The sequence below is a fragment of the Canis lupus genome, chromosome 8, assembly GCF_003254725.2.
Source record: "Canis lupus dingo isolate Sandy chromosome 8, ASM325472v2, whole genome shotgun sequence".
Lineage (NCBI taxonomy): Eukaryota > Metazoa > Chordata > Mammalia > Carnivora > Canidae > Canis > Canis lupus.
The window spans coordinates 2,060,094-2,081,373 of NC_064250.1; the positions used below are offsets into that span (position 1 = coordinate 2,060,094).

The 21,280-nt window shown below is 52.7% G+C and overlaps 1 protein-coding gene and 1 long non-coding RNA gene across 6 annotated transcripts in view; one reads left to right on the forward strand and one right to left on the reverse strand.

Annotated features, from left to right (window-relative positions):
- ITPK1 (inositol-tetrakisphosphate 1-kinase) overlaps positions 1–21,280 on the reverse strand; it is a 180,785-nt gene that overhangs the window by 91,924 nt on the left and 67,581 nt on the right. The window lies entirely within an intron of this gene.
- Positions 12,768–14,019, forward strand: LOC112672684 (uncharacterized). The gene is made up of 2 exons (XR_007412641.1): positions 12,768–13,306; positions 13,728–14,019. It is a non-coding gene; the product is annotated as an uncharacterized LOC112672684 (long non-coding RNA).

Here is a 21,280-nt window from a genome sequence, read left to right on the forward strand (position 1 = left end):
ATGACCTGATACAGTTCTTGCAACAGCCTGCGATCAGGACCCCTGATAGGCATGGAGGCTAAATAACACACTGAGGTCTCACAGCTCATGCTGACTCCTAACTGTTCCCAGCCAACAGCAAGATTATGCAGCCTCCCCCTGGGACTTCCTAGCTGCTGGCACAGTCTTTTGTTCTAATGAGGCACAGCTTGGTGGGCTTCCAGATGGAAGTTGGTCACCAGAAAGATCAAGCCACAATTGGAAGTTTGGCATTTTCAGCCCCATCTCCTGTCCTCCAGCAAGGGGAGAGGGCCTGGAAATGGAGTTAATGATGGATTGTGCCAACACAATGAAGACTCATAAAAATCCCAAAGGTGCAGGGCTTGGACCACTTACAGGCTGGTGAACACACGGAGGTGCTCCCAGAGGACAGGGCACTCTGCACCCTTTCCCACATACCTCACCCTGCGCTTCTCTTCCATCTGGATGTTCAACTAGATCCTTTAACATAGCCCCATATAATAAGCCAGCAAACATGAAGGAAATTGCTCCTGAGTTCTATGAGCTGCTCTAGCAAATTAATCAAACCTGAGGAGGGGGTCCTGGGATCCTCCAATTGAGAGCCATCTGGCCGGTCAGGAGCACAGTTGACAAGCTGGACCTGAGAGTCGCATCTGAACGGTGTGGGGTGGGGGAGCAGGCCTGTGGGACTGAGCCCTTTGGCTGTGGATCTAATACTATCTCCAGACAGAGGCTGTCAGAACTGAGGTAAGTTGCAGGACACGCAGTGAGGGTTAGAGTGTAGCTCGCACACCTGGTGTTAGACGTGTTCTGAGTGTGTAGTACACATGAGAGAGTAAAGGACAATCACAGGAGGCATGTTTTTCCTATTCACTAGCACGCTCCATAAATGTCAGTTCTTTTATTTTCCTGTTCTTACGATTCACATTATTGCTGACCAGTCGAAATTTCCCTGACTTTCTATAAAGAAGGGCTCAAGCACAAGGCAGAATTTGAATCTTGCAAAGCTAGGTCACTTGTACTGACTCACATGAGACTCCTCAAAGGGTTTGCTACCACAATAAAACTTACTGTCATTGTTAATAACGATTAATATTTGGAAAGTTCTTACCATGGGCCACATACTATGCTGATAGGAGCTTCCTGCATGAGGTGCAGCTGAGGACATTGAGTCACAGAGAAATTAAGGAATGGACTGAGGGTCATGGAGTTACAGCTGCCTGAGACCCGGGTCTCTCTCCTGCCATCATCCCCTTCTCCTCTAGTTCACTCCTGTGGAGTGGTATGTCTTCAAATGTAAGTTACTACATGAAAAGTTTTGCCTTGATCAGGGTCTAGACAAAACAGCCTGGAGGGAAGGCATGTGGGTGCCTGTCTGCTTTGTTCCTCTGCGCTCGCCAGGGCTCTGGGCATCTGGGACAGAACTGCCCCATCTCCAATATGTAAAGGCTCGCCATGCAGTAACAGGTGTCCACTGAAGAAAAAGTCAGATCTACTGCCTCATGATCAGACCCCAAAGGGGAGCCCCGCCTTGGAAGACACAGCACCCACGTGTCTTCCCCACAAGGTTGGTTCCAAAAGACAACTTGGGGAGAGCAGGCTGAAGGCTCTTCCCCAGCAAGAGCAACTCTCACGCGCAAAGGAGAGCAAAGTGGCCCTCAGAGGGGTCAGGAGCAGGAGGCCACCTGCAGGTCACCACCAACATCAGCAGGCAGGGCTGCTGGGACAGTGCTGGTCATTGCAGGCACTCCAGCCCCAGGAGGGGGAGCGGATGGTCGCCAACACCTCTTGACCCGATTCCCAAATTTCTCAGTAACTGGTTTCCAATTCCTCGGTAATAACACACAGTGATCTGGTTAAGGAGGAAGAGTGAAAAACCTTTCTCTCCCAGAAGGTGAGGGGCCAAGTTGAGTTCACAGTATCATGACCAACATACTTTACAGTTCCAAAGTACTGGGCGTTTGCAAACTGACTTTATTTCAAAGAGCCAAAAAACTTATACCCACTCAGCAAGCGTGGCTCCTTAAGAAAATGGCTAACCCCAGGTTCTTAGGAGATAAGAAAACCCTGGTCCTTGTCCAATGCTAGGGAGCCAGGTTCAAGGGTAGATTATAAAGATAAATACAACCATGCCCTTTGACCCAGTGAGACGATTCCCAAGGTGCTGGCCTAAGGAAAAAAATCAACAGGTGAAGAATCACTCCTGGTCCAGGGATATTTGCTGAGGTCACATCGACAAAATACACAGGACACAGAATACACGTCCCCAAAATGAGACTGGCTGTACCGTAACAACAGGTACACCCACACCAGAGGGTACAAAAGAATTACTCCTCCACTAGGAGGAGGCCTAGTGGAGACTAGCACAGGGTAAAGCGGTGTGCCCCAACCATGTGAACCAACGTCTGCTGTGGACAAAGCTAGAAAGGAAGCACAACCGGAACATGAGAGGATCTGGGCACACAGGTCACTGTGGGGATAGCAGCCCATCGAGACACACAGCAGGATGCACATCCTGGTTCACTTGCCACTGGATGCGATCAAGTAACTGGTTCTGGCCAATGAGCTGTGAGACAGTGTGAATTGGCACCTCTTGGCTCAGCATTTAGCTGCAGGTACCTGGGCCTCCTGAATGCTCTCCGTGCTGGCACAGGATTGGCAATGTTCAAGGTGGAGGAGCCTTGGATCTCTGAGCAATTTCAAACAGAGTTCCAGCAGACCCCCAGGGTCGTGTGGCCGGGATGAGACACAACCACCCCCTGGTTTAAGCTGTGAAGATTTTGGGTTGTTTGTTAATACAGCATACCCTAGTCCTAACTGTGTGCCCCTGTGTTTTTTCTTCTCCCATTTGTTCAAACAAAAAAAGAATGGAAGGGAAGGAAAAGGGGAGAAAAGTTAAAGAAAGCAAAAGGTAACTTACAGGTAGCTTATCAGGTTGAGACTGGGCTTTTGTTGGGTGTTTTTTTTAAATTATAATTCAATATTTAGATGAAATAAGGCAATGGGGATTTATCCTGTACAAGAGAAGATTAAGTGTCTAATCCTCTAGGATGGAAAGGTGGAAACCCCGAACGGAGCCACACCCAGCACCACTGAGAACAGCCCCTGAAGCTGCCTGACCCTGCGTGGCTCTGCGAAATGTGCTGCTTCCTACAAGCTCCGGTTCTCAGTGGTAGCTGCTGGCAGGAGTCAGGGCATGGAAACCAAACCCTCCCATTAGGTGCCAGGCACCAGCCTGGTCCTGTCCTGAGGGGAACACACAAGCCACAGACTGGAGAAAAAAAAGAAAACAGCATGAAAAGGGCTGGCAGATCCAGTCCCATGGGAAGAGGAGTCAAAGGTCATGTTAAAGAAGGCTGACTGCAGAGAGAGTGAGCGTCTCAGAATGGGGGGTGCTCCCTCCTAATCCCCCATCCCTGGGCAGAGGAGCAAACCCAGAGTCCTCCTGACCTTAGCACACCCTGCTCCCTCCAGCCCATCCTCTTCCTCAGCCACCCTAAGCACAGAGGGCAGGGCAGTGTCCAGCCCCCTGCCTCCCCTGCAGAGGGGTAAGGAGACATCCTTCCTGAAACCACCCCAGCACGCCACAAGGACACAGGAGCCGACCCCGTGTGAACAGAACACCCCCACACACAGATGTCGGCAGTTAGGATCTTCCTCCTGACGTGAGGCTGAATGTTCTCTGGCTTCGAGATAAGCCTCTCTCTGCCTGAGCACTCCTGATGATCAGCACCACCAGGACCCTGCAGATGCCCAGGGTGCTTGCTGTGCTAAGCCCATCCCACAGGTATTTCCTCTAATCCTTCCAATGTCCCTGGGAAGCAGGGGAGGCTGCTACCACTTAATAGATGTGGCAAAGAACATTCTGGGGGGCTACCCAACCTGACGGAGGTTGTATAAGCATAAGCAATTAGGGGAGCTAGGTCTCTTGCCCCCCTGTCCTCACGGCTCCAGGACAGGGGTTCCTAAGCCCTCTGCTTTCCTCTGTCCTCCGGGTGACAGCAGGGACAGGAGCAGCAGCAGCATGGTCTAAGACATGGGTCTGTGGACTGGAGGCCGGACTGCATCCATCTGGAGCCGCCACAGTACAGGCACCCCAGCACAGTCTTGCCCATGGCTCCAAAAAGAGCTAAATAAACATGGAGTCCATAGATGAAGACAGTGGTATTAAAAAAAAAACAGGAGATAGAAGATGGATTATTAATAAATGTTGCTGCAATCATTCAGTATCCATCTGGAAAAAATTATAGTAGATGCACACCCTCCTGTCTCCCACCAAAATAAATTCTAGGTGGAGCAAAGATTTAATGATAAAAATAAAAAATAAATATTTGGAGAATCTGCGAGAGAACTTAAAAAAATTGAGGTGCAAAGAATCAAAGAAATGAAAACATAATACATTCTGAATCGTAGAAAAGTAGAGATTGCCATTGTGGCAAAAGCACCTTAAGTCAAGTGAAAAAGGTGCCAAAATGAGGATGTTAAACAGGTGTCGGCCCTGAATGGGGGGCTGCTGGCTTCAGGGCGCTTGGCTTGGCAGCCTCTACTGAGCCAACAGTGGCATGCTGTGTTGGCTCAGTAGATGACTCCACTATTTTCATATATTAACCCCCACATTTACTTTGCCCTTTTTCGATTCTCCGTTAAGTTGTATGGTCTGGCACCAATAACCACAATGGTTTGGCTTTCCTTTTCCTCCCCCCAAGTCATTTTAATTATAGTAGCTGTAAGTGAGTTCCCCCTCATTATTCTTCCTTTTTCAGAATTTTCCTCAAAGTCATGCTCATTTGTTTGTTTTCTACATGTCTTCTAGAATAGAACTGGGGCTGGGGGCAAGTTATGTTTATGGGCAATCTAGGGGAAACCAGTGATTTGACGTTGAATCTTTCTGCTGAGAAGAACGTGGTATACTCATGTCACCAATGTCTGGTTTTTTGATATATAACAAGCTCCAACAAATCACCAATAAAGAAACAACACTACAAAAATAAAAAGTGAACAAAAGAAAATGTTCAGACATGAGTATGGAAAAGTGAATAAAAACAGCTCCAAAGCACGTAAGTGTTAGAAAATGCTCAACGTCACATAGGAGACAAAAGCAAATTACATCTACGTTAAGATACCAGTTTTCACCCACCAGATTAGCTGGTCTGAGAAATTGATAAAACACTGTTGATCGGGGTGTGGGGAAACAGGGACTCAAACCCAAGGTGGGGGGAGTGCAAATCCAAATCATCTCAAGAGGAAACAAGTTGGTCGTATCTGTCTCAAGTGTAAGTCACAGCAGGTTCAATTCTAGGAACCGATCCCAGGTGAAGTGCAAAGTCAGGCATTGCTACTGTATTTGCTATGCAAGGCTGCACAGAAGAGGAGGGGTGGGGAGATGAGGGAGGAGGAAGTGGAGGAAAGGGGAAGGAGGAAGGGGGAAGGAGGAAGTAGGAGACAAAAGTCTACCAAAAGGGACAGACCAGGCATCTAATGGGAACCCTGACACGGAACAGCACACAGCCACAGGAGAGAATGGGGAGTGTCTTCTGTACTGAGAAGGAGAGATCTCCAAGAGGGTGCAGACTGCCAAGTACGGAGCATTACCTACGGGAGAAGAAAAGATTTACACGCACACTGCTTGTACATGATGAAGGTCACAAGACGCTCGTCAAAGTGGCACTCTCCAGAGGAACCAGGGGACGCTATGGGGAGCAGCGTACATGTGCTCACTCTTTAGTTTCTAATCAGTGAGGTGTATTACTTACGTAATTTTTTAAATTACCAGGTAGCAGCACATATAAAGAGCACATGTTGGAGCCAGACCTGAATCGAAACCCAGCCAGCACCTAACAGGCACGGAGCACCTACTGTGTGCAGACATCACTGTGAGCTAGCCCCCAACCACCTGGGAGGCGAAACAATTGTTATCCCCATTATACCTATGAGGACCCCAAGGACCCCGGTCACACAGCTAGTCAAGGAGGAGCCAGGACACACACCCAGGGACACAGATGGGCAGGACACGTGGAGGACAAGACTCCAGTAACTAAAGCTCTGAGTGCCCAGGACACGGACACTTCCACAACATGTACGCAGACCACATGCACTTGCACCCTCATTACTAATTACCCAGGTCGTAGAGCACACACACTAGCCACCCAGTAAGCGATGGGATAGCCAGCTGTAAAGGGTGACGGCCTCCACTGTTGTCCTTCTGGTCCCCTTTCCAAATCATACAGAGATGGCTCATTGTCAGCCGTGTCCACCTAACCAGCCTGGTCTGTTCAAGTGCAACAAGGGGCTCACTGAAAACCTCTCCCAGTTCATAGCGTAGGTATCAGAACCAGAAGGAACCCTGGCTCTCTTCTCCTTGGTTGCTGGCCAGAGGCGCCAGGGCTCCATCACCCAGAGAGCAGCAGAGAAGAAGGAGCAGCTGTTCGTGGCTTCCCACCATCAGAGGACATCGACGGGATGCCCAGGCCCCAGGCTATGGTCAGATCTCTGACTTCGTCCATGTCTCTAGAGACAAGGACTCTGGGATGAGAGTCACGCAATAAAGAGAACCCAGAGTCTTGAGCCACTGTCTAGAGAAACCACCATCGGAATATGACACACGCAAGAAATAGAACCTTCACTGTGTTAAACCTCTGAGATGCTGGGAAGTTTGTTACAGTGGCTTGCTGACAAACATGCCCAGCCAGGGCAATCTCTGTCACTGGGTGCCCAATGCCAGGTCTCAGTACTGGCAGGAATGCTGGAAGTAGTGGACAGAGCCTGGGCCTTTATTTATTTATTTTTTTAAAGATTTTATTTATTCATGAGAGACACAGAGAGAGGCAGAGACACAGGAAGGGGGAAAAGCAGGCTCCCTGTGGGGAGCCCAATGTGGGACTTGATCCCAGGACCCTGGGGTCACACCCTGAGCCCAAGGCAGATGCTCAACCACTGAGCCACCCATGCCCGAGCCTGGGCCTTTAGTCAGTGACCACCAACCTCTCTGAGCCTGTTTCCTCATCTGTAAAATGGAGCCAAGGACACCTGCCTCCAGCATTTGATGAGACAGTGCTGGTAAAGCCCAGCAGCATGCAGGCCCACAGCGGGCCTTCTAACAAGCAAGATCCCCAGGAGTGGGCCATTGCCTCTCCCTTCCTAGATTTCTCTACTCAGTGCCCCTGGCCTCTCATCAGTTTTTGCTGGCTCCTCCACCACTGATGCCCCCCAGTAGTTGCCGTTCAGGTTCAGAATGGACTTTCCTGCACACTCTGATTCCCAAGCATCATGCTTACACCACTGGCTTCTCTACAGCCTGTGCATCCTTGCCAAGGTCAGGGACTGTCCCGTCTTCCTCCCTGTGACCCCCACGTGGCCTGGCACAGGGCCTGGCTCTTCCAGGTGCCACAAACAGGCACTGAATTGAACCCTGAGGCTGAAGACTCCGAACATCCATCCATATACCCACCCATTCACACAATGCTTATTGAGCACTTATATTACCACCCCTCCAGGAACCTGTTAGCCACATTCTCCATTAAGAAAACAAGACAGAGAGAAAGAGATCAGGTAAGTTGTCCAAGGTCACAGCCAACAGGGGGCAGGCCCAAGGGATTCCTGACCACAAACTCTTACCTACCCCTTTCCCCATGGCCACCACACCTCATTCTTTCTTCGACACACTCACCCACCCAAGGCCACTGGTGCTGGGCTCAGGGAGGGGGTGCTCCCTGACTTTGACTTCTTCAAAGACTTCTCAAGTCCCAGACACTACATCACCCGCAGGCTCCCCTGAGCAAGCAAGGACACACAAGCCCTGGAGATCGACCAGACAACACGGACACACCAGTTCCAGCCCCACCAGTTCCAAGAAATGCACCTTGTGGGGAGGATACTGCTTCCATGTTGTCCGAGAGCCTGGATGGCTTTGTGGCAACTGTGTTCTTAGCCAAGCCAAGAGGCCATGACCTCTTGGGGGCTAGAGATGCCAGGGCTCCAACCACAGCACAGAAGGGCAGAGCAAGGAGCTGCCACATTCTGGTGGCCCAAGCAGCTTCCTGGGCCTGAGTCTTGTCCTGGCAAGCAGATAGACCAGGGGTATCTTGGGGGCCCCTGATCATAGGTATCTACAGCTGAGCAAAATGCAGGATGAAAGAGTCACCAGACACTGACCCTCAGAGACCCTAGAGGGTGGACAAGGAAAGGAGGCACAGGGACAAGACTCTCACAGACAGGTTTCAGCTCATCTCACCTGACCGTCCCCCAGAGCTAAAAGCCTGAGCTGCCATGAAGTCTAGGGCTCCAGTTGCGCTCCCAGCCAGAGGAGTTCAAATGCTACCACTTCTTCGCCAGTGCCTCCCCAGGCCCCTGCCGTGCTCTCCCTGCACTTCCAACAGAGGATTTCAGACTGAACACTACTGACTGGATCCCAAACTCTGTCCCAGACAGTAAACTTGAAGTTGGTGCCCGACGCACCCACCAAAGCCTCACACAGTGTGCCGGGCACACATGGTGACAAAGGTGAGAAGAACACCCTGTGGGTTACCAGGGTGAGCATCTGCATTCAGCAGAAATGACAGGAAAGGGCGAAAATAAAATGGGGTATAACGTGTCCCATTTGGCAAACTCTCAAAACATCGAGAATGCATAATAGCAATCTTTGCTTCTGTGCTTTCAGATTTAAATAAAAGAGAAATCGCCAGCAGTTCACAAATCATACATAAAAGACCGTTGTCCTTCATTTGGTTCTTGTTTTCTTGAAATCTCAGTGTGTGGGTGGTAAATGAGGACAAGGGTACCTGCCTCACAGGGCTGTGTTTTCATCCACACATTCACTCATCTGCCCACGTGTGCGTACATTCATTCATTCCTGTGAGTGAATACGTTGGGCCTGGCATGGCCCAAGAACTGAAGACACACAGTGGTAGATAAGATGGCCAAGGCCCTATTCTCAGGACCTCATACTCTAGTGAGGGGGGCGGTGGGGCATAAACATACATAGGAGGCCTCCAGGCATCCACCACACATTATGTCAATAAAGCAGTGTAAAGAGCATGATGGGAAGGGTGGGGGTCCTAATCAGAGAAGGCCCGTTAAGGTTTTAGCTGTGCTCTCCAAAAATGTTATATTAAAGTCCTAACCCCCAGTGTCTCAGAATGTGACCTTATTTGGCATGGGGTCATTGCAGATGCAATTAGTAAGGAAGCTCCTCTACCCACACCCGGTCTCCCGGCCTCCAGAACGGTGGGACAATTAATCTGTTGTTTAGGCTCCAGGCTGTGGGAATGTGTTACAGCAGCCCAGGGAAATAATGCAAGGCTCCCTCAGGAAGCACCATGTGAGCTGAGACAGGGACAAGAAAAGCCCAGGAAAGATCCGAGGGAAGGGAGCTCCAAGGAACTAGGAAAGCCAGTGTGGAACCCCTAGCAGAGGCTGTGTTGAATGGATCTCCGGGTGAAGGGGGACAAGGAGAGGGGGCAGGCTGCGCAGAGCCTCCAAGGGCCAGATCAGGAGTTGGGAATGTGGTTGTGGGGGAGGGGAAGCCACTGGAAGGCACTGGGGAGGGAGTCGTGGTCTCGGCTCCCTTTGGAGAGACCATTCTGGAAATTAACACATGCAAGGTGCCAACACCGCCTAGGACATGCTGCAAGCACTCATACTTGGCCTTCGGTTGCTGTCATTTTTTGGCCCCACAGAACAAGGGGCTTAGGTAAGGACTTCAAACTCTAGGATGCTTCAAAGAGAGCCTGTGGGCCCGGTCTTACAGATGAGGGCCCCGGGCCCCACTGAGACCTCTGAGTCTGGCCCCAAGAGCTCCTGACATGAGAAGAGCTGCCCACCCCTTGGTGGGAGCCCCACTTCATGTCCCAAGCCGTGCTCTCTTCTTCCCCACCCAGCCCTGACTCACAGCCTGGGATGTTTTTTTTCTGCTGAAAACGGAAAACACATCTCAATGTATCTTTTATCTCTATGTTCCTCCCAGAATGGCAACTGGCAGCTCAGGTCACAAATGGCTGAGCCAAGCCAAAAATACATACTCTCTGCGTACCCTCTTTAACAACAAGGCAGGAAAACTTTGAGTCAAACTTCTACAAAGCCTGCATAGATTATATTTTAAGCCCCAAAGCAGTACGCTCGCTGTATTCACTTATTTCCAGTCCAAAAAAAGACCATTCCTGGAGGCCGTTCCCAAACTGGCATTTGATGTAATATTGATGAAGGAGCTTTTCAAAAAAAATTAAGCACATTCTATGAAAAAGAGTTCAGCACTCAAAATCGCTTGAAAAGGTGCTGGCCGTGGGTCAAGTTAAACAAGTGTCTTTAGCACAGGACTTCTTGGGTGCTTAAAAAAGCTCATGTGTGCTGGAGATTGACACAGTGGGATCTCGGATTCACTTGGGAAAACTCATGCCAGCTCACAGAATTTAGAAACTTGACTGAATCACCACAGGTGAGTCTAGAAAATGCATGTGACCCACCCTGGCTCTGCGATGGGAGGAAATCCCCACGGATCACACACATACCAGCAGCGAGGGGGCAGCTTGATGCCCTTGACTATCTTCTGCTCAGTGATGTCCTGGAGCAGCATATGATGACCTTGGGGAGTTGCAAGGACTCCTGGAGGGAAAACTACGCTACAGACAGTGATGTGCTCTGTGGCTCTGAGCAGCTGCTTGTAAGCTCAGGTCAACAGGTGGCAAGAGGCAGGACAGCTCGTGTACCCGGTGAAGCTAGTCCTTGTCTGCAGGGTGAGCCTGGGCCTCCTACAAAGGGCTTGATGGGTTTCCGCTCACTGAGGTAACAGCTGCTCAAGAACCACATTGGAGGTCAAGACACAGAGACGCCAGAAGATACTCAGAGTGAAAGCAGAGATACAAAAAGGCCCTCGGGTCACGTGAAAGGAACCACTTTCTAGAGCAGGGCAGCAGGGCGAAATTGGGCATGGGCTTTCCCAGGGTCTACAAATTAATCAGCAAATTCAGACTTCTGCCCCAGGGCCTGCCTTACTATAGCCCTGCCAGTAAGAGGAGGACTCCAGGGTCACCTGAATCAAGCCAGGTCATCCTGGACAGGGTCAAGGATGGTTTCCTGGCATGGGTGACGTCGAGTTTAAACTGTTAGCGCAGGTGTGCCTCGGACGGCTCACTGGAACAGCCACTGTATCAACTGGCAGAGTTACCTCACCCGATGCAGTTGCCGCTTCTCGTCTCCCCAGGAACCTTTATCAATGTCTCCTGTCAGCCACAGATCACTCTGCCCTGTTCCACATCGCCCAGCACCTTCCCTGGGCCAGGCCCCCAGGCTTGGTCCAGACACAAGGAGCAGGGCCAGCAAAGATGGAGAACAGACCAGTAATCCACAAACAAGGACGTCCAGGGTGGCCAAGGCAGGAGCACAGCATGCATGAGAGATTAGGAAGCCATGGGGGTGGGGGGATCCAAAAGAGAAACCAAAAGAAAGTAAGCTCTGTCAGGGAAGAGGTCATGTCAGAACTGGCTCCTGAGTACAGAGCACTGGAGTCAGGTCAGCCAAGGGGTAGGAGCCTACCACGATGAGGAGAGAGGCTCGAGAGAAGGCCACACAGAGTCCCAGGGCCATGGGAGCCTGAGAGGGTTTGTAACGGGAGAGCACAGCCGTGTGTGTGTGTGTGTGTGTGTGTGCACGCGCGCACATGTGCGTGCGTGCACAAGCACAGCAGGGTAACTGCAGGGCACAGAGGGCTCCTAGGCAGAGCACGGGGGTAAACAGAAAGGTCTACAGCCAGAGCAGTACTGCTGGGTGGGGAGGACTATACGGCAACTGGGGGGCCACCACCGAGGGTGGAGTGGGTGCCTACACAGCAGAGTCCCGCCACGGGGTGGGGCAGGGAGTGCTGGCCACCAGCCTTTCCCCAAGGCCAAGAATAGGGAGAAAAGAGCAGGTTCTGATACCAAAGTGAGAGCCCCCTAAAGCAGTCTAGTATTTTCCGGACAGGTCCCTACCAACCCCTGACCCAGCACCTTCCTCCCAGCTGCCCTCCTCCCTCATCCACCCCAACAGCAACCCTCCCTCCCCCCACAACAGCTGATTTAGGAACTAGCTTCCCCCTCCTGGTACTGCCGGGCTGCAGGCAGTGGTTCCCATGGCAACCACCCCCCCCTCCACAGAAGAGGAAGATGTGGGAAAACCCACATCAACTGGGGGTAAAGCCACTGGGTTTCTGGAATGCAGAGAGGTTCCTGAGTTTCCTGCTTCTGACACAGAGGTCTCTTCCTCCCTCTGGGGACCCCACAGGCCTCCTCAGAAGGTGACTCCAGTCCCCCTACCTAGTTATATATTTACTTGTTTGTGTGCTATTCCAGAACCTTTCACCAGGAAAGGAAATAGGAGGTAAACTCCACCATAGCCCCAACAGTCCTGGGTTAGGATGATGCATCTGCTATGCCTCCCCACTTGGAGGACAGGGTGCACCCTAGTTACCTGGGCCCTCCCGAAACCCGGAGCCTGTAAGGGGTGGGATATGGAGAAAGTCCACGGCTGGCTGAATGGGCGCCCAATGATCCACCAACCAAGGGTCAAGTCAGCAGCTGAGATGTGAACCCCAAGAGAGAACACCCTGAAGGGGTGGGCCGCGAGCACAGCCTGCAGCACAGAAGGGGCCTGGCTCCAGTGCACAGGCAATGGACAGAGGCAGTGCACCAGGGTGCACGCCCTATGTGCCCTCACAGTGGGGCCAGGCTTCCATGGTTCCCTCCACTTCGATGTACCGGCTCTCCTGCCCCCCCTCCACCTCTCAGGCCACGGTGCTTCCACGGGCCTCCCCCCACCCCACCTGGCAGCACTGATGTGCTCTGGGCACCCACGCCCTGGGAGCACCCCCCTCCCTGGGTCCTCCCTCTCCTCCCAGGACTGGGCCTTGCTCTCCCCAGCTCACCATCCCCTCAGAAACAAACCCCACCACTCAGCGGCTGAGGGGCCCTGGGGCCCTGGGGCCCTGGTCACACCACTTCATGGTCATTCACTCAGCAAGTGAAAACCAAGCACTCCCTATGGACTGAACCCCAGGCAGGGGCAGACACAGCCACTGTCAGGGCAGCGAGGCCAAAAAGGATGTGGTTTTTCCAGAACACCCGGCCATAATACAGCGAGGACACAAAGGAAGGTGTGGTTATTCAAGTGGGGGTCAGGACATCGAATCAGAGGAGGTGGCTGCTGAGCTGAGCCGAGAAGACTGTGGGGCCACTGCCCTCATGTGTCATCTGCCACCATACACCATGCAGGCCTATGGCGACACTGCACACTAAGGTGCTCTGGAAATTCTGTATCTCGAAGCTGGCAGAAGTGAGAGGTCAGCAAAGGGCCAAACGGGCCCCACTGCCTTGGGAAGAAGGTAGAGAGAGCAGGGCTGTTGGGAGCAGGGGTCTCCGGGCAGCAGAGACAGTAGGGAACAGGGAGCAGGGCAGCAATAAACACAGGCTGACTAGTAACAGGTGCCCTGGTGGCACTGCACTGCATCTGCCCAGCCTCCTCAGTACGAGGAGACAGCAGAGCCAAGATTCAACCAAGCCCAGGTCAGGCTGGGAACTGAAGGCTTGGACCCTGAGCATCCACAAAGGTCTCTAAAGGTCTGAGGCCTGTGGCTGTGGATGGTGGGCCTGGGTATTCCAGACGAAGCTTGGTGGGAAGGGAGATGTGGACCTGGTGGACACCCCTTCCCAACCTTGACTTGAGCACTCTTATGACTAATTCAGGATGTTCTTATTCCCAAGGAGCGTGTTCACGCAGGCCAGGAAACAGGTGTGCTCAGTGAAACCCCTCCCGAGGTGCTCACAGCCTGCCACCAGGACGCCACCAGGACATACAACCAGATGGATGCTGTCCACATCCTACCAGGAGGGGAGAGCATGGAGCCCTGTCCCAGGATGCCCGCATGGGGACAGGGAACTGAAACATTCAAGGGCGCGTGGTCAAGGCCACAATACACAGCCTCCCTGTGACGGTATGAGAAAAACTGCAAATATCTTGTTGAGGTTTAAGATAAAATCGAAGACAATGAGACAATGAACCCCTCAATGTGTGTGCCTTCCTCGAAGACTCCGGTGGGGCAGGTGGCCCACCTGACCCGCAGGCCTTTGCTGTTTGCAAGTAGCACCCTCCCCACTAGCCCCCCACAAGCCTGGCAGGCTTTCTGAACCACCACCGGCCTCGAGAGGGAGGAGCATGGTCTGTGACGGGAGCACAGGGTTCTCTCATCCAGCTCCCATAATTACTTCCCCTCCAGAGGCCCTGGAACACTGACCCTATTCTCTAGGCCCTGGGATCACGACCAAAAGCATGTGCTGCCCTGTCTCCCATCATCTCAATACCAGGGGCAGGGAGAGCACGTGGCTCCAAGAACTGGAAATGCTAAGGAATTTCTCCCCTGCGTGGACGCGTGGGGCTGGGAGACACCGCAGAGGAAGAAGCACCTACCTGCTGGACAGAGCAACCTCCAACGCCGCTGGGGAGCTGGGAAGGCCTTCTGCCAGCCCTGACCCCTGTCCTCCCCTCCTCTACTCTGACAACACTGCTCCTTTGTTCCCGGGCAGTGACCCCACTGCCATGGCTCGTTGTCCAAGCAGGCCGCCTCTGAGGCCTGCTGCCCTCCTCCCTGGGGGCTCCCTACTTGGGGCACAGCCCAGCAGTCAGTCCCAGTCCCCAGGGAGGGGCGGGGGGGGCGGGTATTGGAACCTCTCCTCCAGAGCAAACTCCCTGCCTCACCCCTGACCCCAAGGCAAAGCCACCTCTGCATCTCTGTGTCCCCTGTGTGGTCCGCAGGGCAACGGTGACAGGGAAAGGAGGAGGGGCTTTCTCACCTCAGAGGTCAGATCCCACCTGTTTGTTTTACAAGGGTCAGGAGGACAGTGAGGACAGCAGGGGGAGGAGGGGGTCCTGCCTTTTTTCCAAAGACATAACCAAGGGTCAAATTCATTCCCAACATCTAACAAAAATTCAAATTTTAGTAAGGACTGTATTAAAGGTATTTTGAGGGGTGCCCGGGTGGCACAGCAGGTAATGTGTCTGGTTCTTGATTTTGGCTCAGGTCCTGATCTTAGGGTCTTGAGATGGAACCCCAAGTCAGCTTCCACACTGGGTGTGGAGCCTGCTTAAGATTCTCTGTCTCTCTCCAGCTCCCTCTGCCTGGCCCCGGGGTGCACACATGCAGGTAGGTGGGCTTTCTCTCTCTCTCTCTCTCTCTCTCTCTCAAAGAAGTAAACCAATCTTCAAAACAAAAAGGAAGGAAGGAAGGAAGGAAGGAAGGAAGGAAGGAAGGAAGGAAGGAAGGAAGGAAGGAAGGAAGAGATAGATAGGTATTTTGAGAAACAGGAAAATTGAGTCTTGCTGTCGGAATGAAACGGTAGCCACAGCAGAATGCCCAGCCAGGCCTGAGGCCCCAGGCTTCGACCTCAGGATGGAGCAGCCTGATCTACAGAGCCACCTGCCGGTTCGGCCCCCACTTCACGAAGAGGAGCCAGGCCTCCGACTCTAGGAGACCTTGCTAGACATCTCAGGGAGGGACACAAACCTGGCTTCCAGAAGGTGTGATCGGAAAGCCCAACACAGAGCAATGCTACGTGACACCCCATAAAACCCCAAATGGGACATGGAGCTCCCGAGGAGCTCAGATTCTGGAGAGTCCTGTAGTGGAGACGGGGGACATCAGGCAGTGTGGGGAGATACCAGATGTGGCTAATAACATAATGCAGCTTTAAAAAAATCCTGATCAAATTAAAGGATCATTGTAAGAGATATTCAAATTCCAAGTTACTTATTCACACAAGACAATTCTTCCTCAGTCTCAGAGATAACCAGGAGTTTTTTTCCACACATCCCTCCAATTTTAAATATATTTTGCCCTAAATTGGAATTATAACACATCAACAGATTTGGATCTGGTTTTTTAATTAAACATGCTATAAAGAACATTCTCCTGTGGCATTATGTATTCTTCTAACACAGTATCACTTAAAGATCGATAGAAAATTAAAAATTTTTAAAAAATCAGTAAAGAATAACTTACTTCACTACCTCTCTACCATTTAACCTTTGGTAGTTTCTAATTGTATAATCATAAACAACATCGGAAAAGGATGAAATTGCACCCCAACTCCTCTTTTCAACAAGAAAGATGACTGGGGATACAGGTTTTTTTTTTTTTTTAAGATTTTATTTATTCATTCATGAGAGAGAGAGAGAGAGAGGCAGAGACACAGGCTCACAGTGAAGCAGGCGCCACGCAGGGAGCCCGACACAGGACTCGATCCCGGGTCTCCAGGACCACGCCCCGGGGCCGAAGGCTGGCGCTGAACCCCTAAGCCACCCAGGGATCCCGGGATACAGGTTTAAACTAGAACAACCATGTTTCTGAAAACAAACATGGCAGCTCCAAGAAACTACCAGAAAAACACATTTAGTGGAAAACCTCATTTCCTAGTCATGTGGGAAAATAAGATGTTCAATAACAACTCCTGAAACCTGGGGCCTTTTTCTTGCTCAATTCTTCTCTGAAGTGAGACCCAATATAAGACACACCCCAAGTTCTGGAGCTAGATCACTGGGTTACTACCCCTGGTCCAGGGACACGCTAGCCACTGTAGTGTCTTCCTGCAGCCGTCTTCTCATGGGGTGCTGTCGAATCCAAGCCCACCCCAACACTGCAACTACCAGACGAAGCCTGGAGTTCCTGGGCAGCTGGCCTGGCAGCTGGATCTGGCCCCAACCTGCCTGGGGCTCCTCACCCATCACTTCACTCCACACACCTGCCAGCCAAGCGGGACTACTGCTCGCAGCTTCCCAGGAATGCCCTGCGCCCCCACCTCCCCGTTCAAACAGGCTTTCCTGGGTGGACTTGTCTGAGGATCCTCCCCCTCCTCCATTCTGTGTGTCTATTTTTTTGTAAACCCAAGGACCCTGCTCTGCACCTGACTCCCTGGATGAGGACACCAATGTCCATGAGCCTGATCACGCTGGGAGGTACCTCAACCCCGGGGCAGGCCCAGGACAAACACCCAGTGCACCTTCTATATTCACACAATGTTTTGTTCCTTTTGGGCAAAACTGGCTTAATTTTAAACATTCTATGTTCACACGCCTGACAGGCTCTTCATCCTCATCATCTCCCTGGGAGGAGGCAGTCTGTGATTTCAAAGCCATTCTACAGATCAGAGAACAAAGACTCGGAGGGTGTGTATGAGGGTAGAGAGGAGCGGCCTAGACCCGTGCCAGGGGCTTCCCAAAACAAAGGTTGTCTCCTGCTACGACAGTGGGACTTGTGTGCAGGGTCCTTGGCCGTGGCCCCAAGAGACACGGATGGGGTGGGGCACAGGTCTCTGCCCATCATGCCAAGCCTCACCTGCACCAACTCCCACCAACGGCAGAATGAGGTCCAAGTCCCCAGCCAGAGCACAGAGCACACCGCCCTCGCCCAGTACTCTCACCTGGGTACCCCCATGAACACAGCATAGGCCAATCACCCCAAATGCAGCTCCCCTCAAAGCCCAACGGTGGCTAAGGCCTCAGCCTCCTGTCCCCCCCCCACCACCACCACCACCTATTGGGTGAGCTCCCAGTGCTCTTCCAAGGGGCTACTCGAATGCTCCCTCACACTGCCACTGTCCCTCCCCCGCACATGTCCCCAGGCATGGTCGTGTTGGGGCTGTGAGAACTGCTGGGGAGGCAGGAGAACTGGCTAGAAAGTCCTATCCCACTGGCTGGACGGCCTTGGGAACGGGCAGTTACTTGCCCTCATCAAAGCGATCTCTTCAGATCAAACCTCCTTCACTGGGTTTCACGGGGTGGGGGGGTGTGTCAAAGAGATTAAACAAGACACGCAACTCACTGAGCTCAGGGCAGGAGCTCCATACACACACCTTGTCTCCCCTTCACTCGGTACACGGCTGGGACCTCGCACAGCCGCCACGAACCTGGCCCCCCGCACGAGTGCCCTGTGCCCACCTCGGCCTTCCCACCTCTGCTGTCCGTGGGCCCGTGTCCACTCACCAATTCCCAGCGTCTAGCCCTGGGTGAGCACACTCCGTCTACTGAGGGGTTACGAGGGGCCTGGCATGTTCATAAGCCTGGACTCCTCCTCACAAGACTGTTGGGCAAGCACCACTATCATTTACACCTCACTGATGAAGAAATGTAACTTCCTCAGTAAAACTGAGTAGTGTTTCCTCAGTAAGATTTATATTTACGGATGAGGAAAGAGATTCAAAGAGGCTGCGAGGCCAGAGTGGGGCTGCCCTGGCAGGGGGCACTGGTGGGATCTGAGTGAAGTGGGGGAACCCGTTCGATAATCTCTGTGAATGACTGACTGACTGAACGAACGGGATTCTGTGTTCTCTCATCACACACACTTTGCCCAAACCCTACCCACCTCCTCCCTCCAGGACTTTTATCCCACAAAATTCCTTTCCAATGCCCCCTCCACCAAGAAGTCTTCTCTGACCCTTCCCCGCAAGCAGAGGTGGCGATCCTCTTCTCCCTCCCTGCTCTCAGCACTTTTTACTCCGAGTCCCAAAGACCGACAGGCTCTGTGAGCACAGAACTGACCAGGCACTGACACGAGTAGAATGGGGCCTCGCTAAGACCCCTATTCAGTTCAGAGACCTCAGGAAATCAAGAGACCCCTCCCAGAAACGGGGCCTCAGCAAGGAAGGCTGCACCCAGACACACAAGGCGAGTGGGCCCAGCAAGCAGTCAGACGAGGCCCTGGTGTGCAGCCCAAACCCAAGTACACAGCTGATGTCCCAGCTGGCACCGACCTGTATGAATGAGCCTTCGTGACGAATGCTCCCTGTCCCTGCCTCCCAGATACTGGTTCCAGGCAGTGTGTCGAGCTGGCAGGTTCCCAGGCATGTGCCCACACCCAGCATGAGCCCATGTCCATGTGCAGGACGGCAGAGGGCAGGCAAGGCCCTGTCTGCCTGGCTTCCGATGACCCATGTGGAAGAGAATTTCCCAGATGTCAACTGGGAGGAGGTTCAGATGCTAGGAATACCCAAGACACAGCAAACCTCTATGGTGGCCTTGTGTGGGCCCCTTCAGCCGAGAGCTCTGGGTAGCAAAAACCCCATCTCACCCAGCCTGCAGCCCCCACAGCCCACCTCACCAAGAACCAGCAGCAGCACACCGCCTGTCACACACCTGCCACAGGCAGCACCTGCGTGTCTCAGCTCAGTCTTCAGGACAGCCCCTACCCCCAATGCATGCAACCAGATCCATGACTCTGGGATAAGGAAAATAATCCTCTGGAGCACAAACAACCAAATTGCCCTGGATCTCAGAGCAGCAGGTCCAAGGTCCAGACACAGGTCTAACAAACTTGAAACGCGTGTTGTTCCTACTCTGTTGCCTAATGCTAGAATATTGTATCCTGATAAATGTTTACTGAGTGTATGACAGCCGTGCAGGAGCCAAATGTGTTGCTCCTGCAACACGAAAAAACTCGAGTGGGTCCCTTTCTACTCAGCCAGGTAGCTTCGATTCCAGGGCTGGGTGAGTCTTGGTGCAGGGGGTTCTGGAAAATGCCTGGTACTTTCTTTGTGTCACCAGAACCCGCTTGACATGTAGCTATGTGGCATCAGGGTTTGCTTGAGGCTGTAATTTTCTGTGTTGTGAGGGTGCTGCTGAAACAGCCTCACCAGGACAGGGCTAAGAACTGGGCCAGGGTTGAAGTGGGTCCTAACAGGGCTCTGCAGAGAAGTTCTGAAAGTCAGCCTGTTGCTGCCTGCCCTTCCAGGGGAACTGGCGCTTGTGGGATGACTCAGGAACCGGCTGTACAATGCTGGGGCGGGGTCTCAGGAACAGAGAAAGTGCTGATGGACAGAGAAAGAGGGACCTCAGACAAAGAGAAGAAAGTTCAAGTCCTAACCCCATCCCTACACACTGACTTGAAGTCTGAACCTTTCCTCATATAGCTACTTCCAAGGTAAGAAAACCAGGCTGCCCACCGAGGCCCACACTCGGAGCAGTCTTAAGAATTCTTGGCAGTGGCACAAAACACAGACCCAGGTTGGCCACCTGGGCCCCTGGTGGGTTCATGGCACACGTGGCTGTGAAGCCAGGGCTCAGAAAGGCCAAATGACTTGCCTGAGATCACACAGCTAGGGAGGCCAGGGTTCAGAGCTATCCTCACGCGGCGCAGAGAGGCCGGGGAGAGGCCTGAGGCAGGCAGGTAATAAGCAGGCCAGGAACACCGCTGGGAGCAAGAGAACACCCTGATGGAGCTGCCAAAAGGCCACGTGCTCTCCGGGGTCACCGCAAGAAATGATCACAAGCCTGGGTCAAGCCACTGACCCTACTCTCCTCGGGGGCCATCATCAACAGGAAATTCCACGTGACCCTGTCAAGCAGGGGAAATGCCATCCCGGGTCCACATTGGCCGGGCAGCCCTGCTCCACCCAGCCCTACCTTCCCGGAGAACAAAGTGCACCAGTCAGGAATGTGCACCCAGGCCTCAGCCAGCCCTGGCCTGGCTGGGAGGAGGCTAATTCTTATCTGTGGCCTGATTAAAGCTAGATCTGATGACTGAGATCTTCAAGCCCTGGGGCAGGGAGTGCCGTAATCAGGTGCCTGTGACTACAGCACATCAGGGCTCTGGGGGTCAGGCCCAAACCACAATCTCTTCCTGACTTGTCAGGGCAGGCCTGGCATCCTGCCCAGAGCCCTACATGGAGGGGCCCGCCCTGACCCTTCCCACACCACACCCTCCATCCACCTGAGAGCACCACTCACACCTTTCTACAGCTCTGGTTTCCACTTTGCCCCTGAGACAAAGTCCACTAGTTAGCATCATCCCCCCACTGTGAGTTCTGAACACACGGGGAGACTCTTTTCGTTCCCAGAGCTGGACCAGGAGAGTCTGGCTCGGGTTTGTCAACGGCAAGCCTCTCACCTCTGCCCCATTACCCAGGGAGGCCAGAGCCAGAGGCGGCAAGAAAATCCTGGGTGGGAGGTGCCTAAGAGCAAACAGAGTAGCATAGACAAAATGTCAATAAGGCCGAAGCTGTGGGGCAACGGGTAGTGGCAGCGACCGTGGGCAGGTGGTTCAAACACTGGCCACTAATTCAAAGGGAAGAATGTAAGCGTCCTGTGTGGGCCGAGCAAGTCACCTGTAGGTCAGATACTGTCCAAGTCACCGGTCTGTGACCTGGTTTGCCCTGCTCTGCACAGATGGGGAAGCCGAGGCCCAGGCACAAGGAAGGTAACTATGACAGAGGTCACATGGGTAATTACTGAGCAAGCCCAGAACAGAATTTAGCCCAAAGCCTGGACCAGT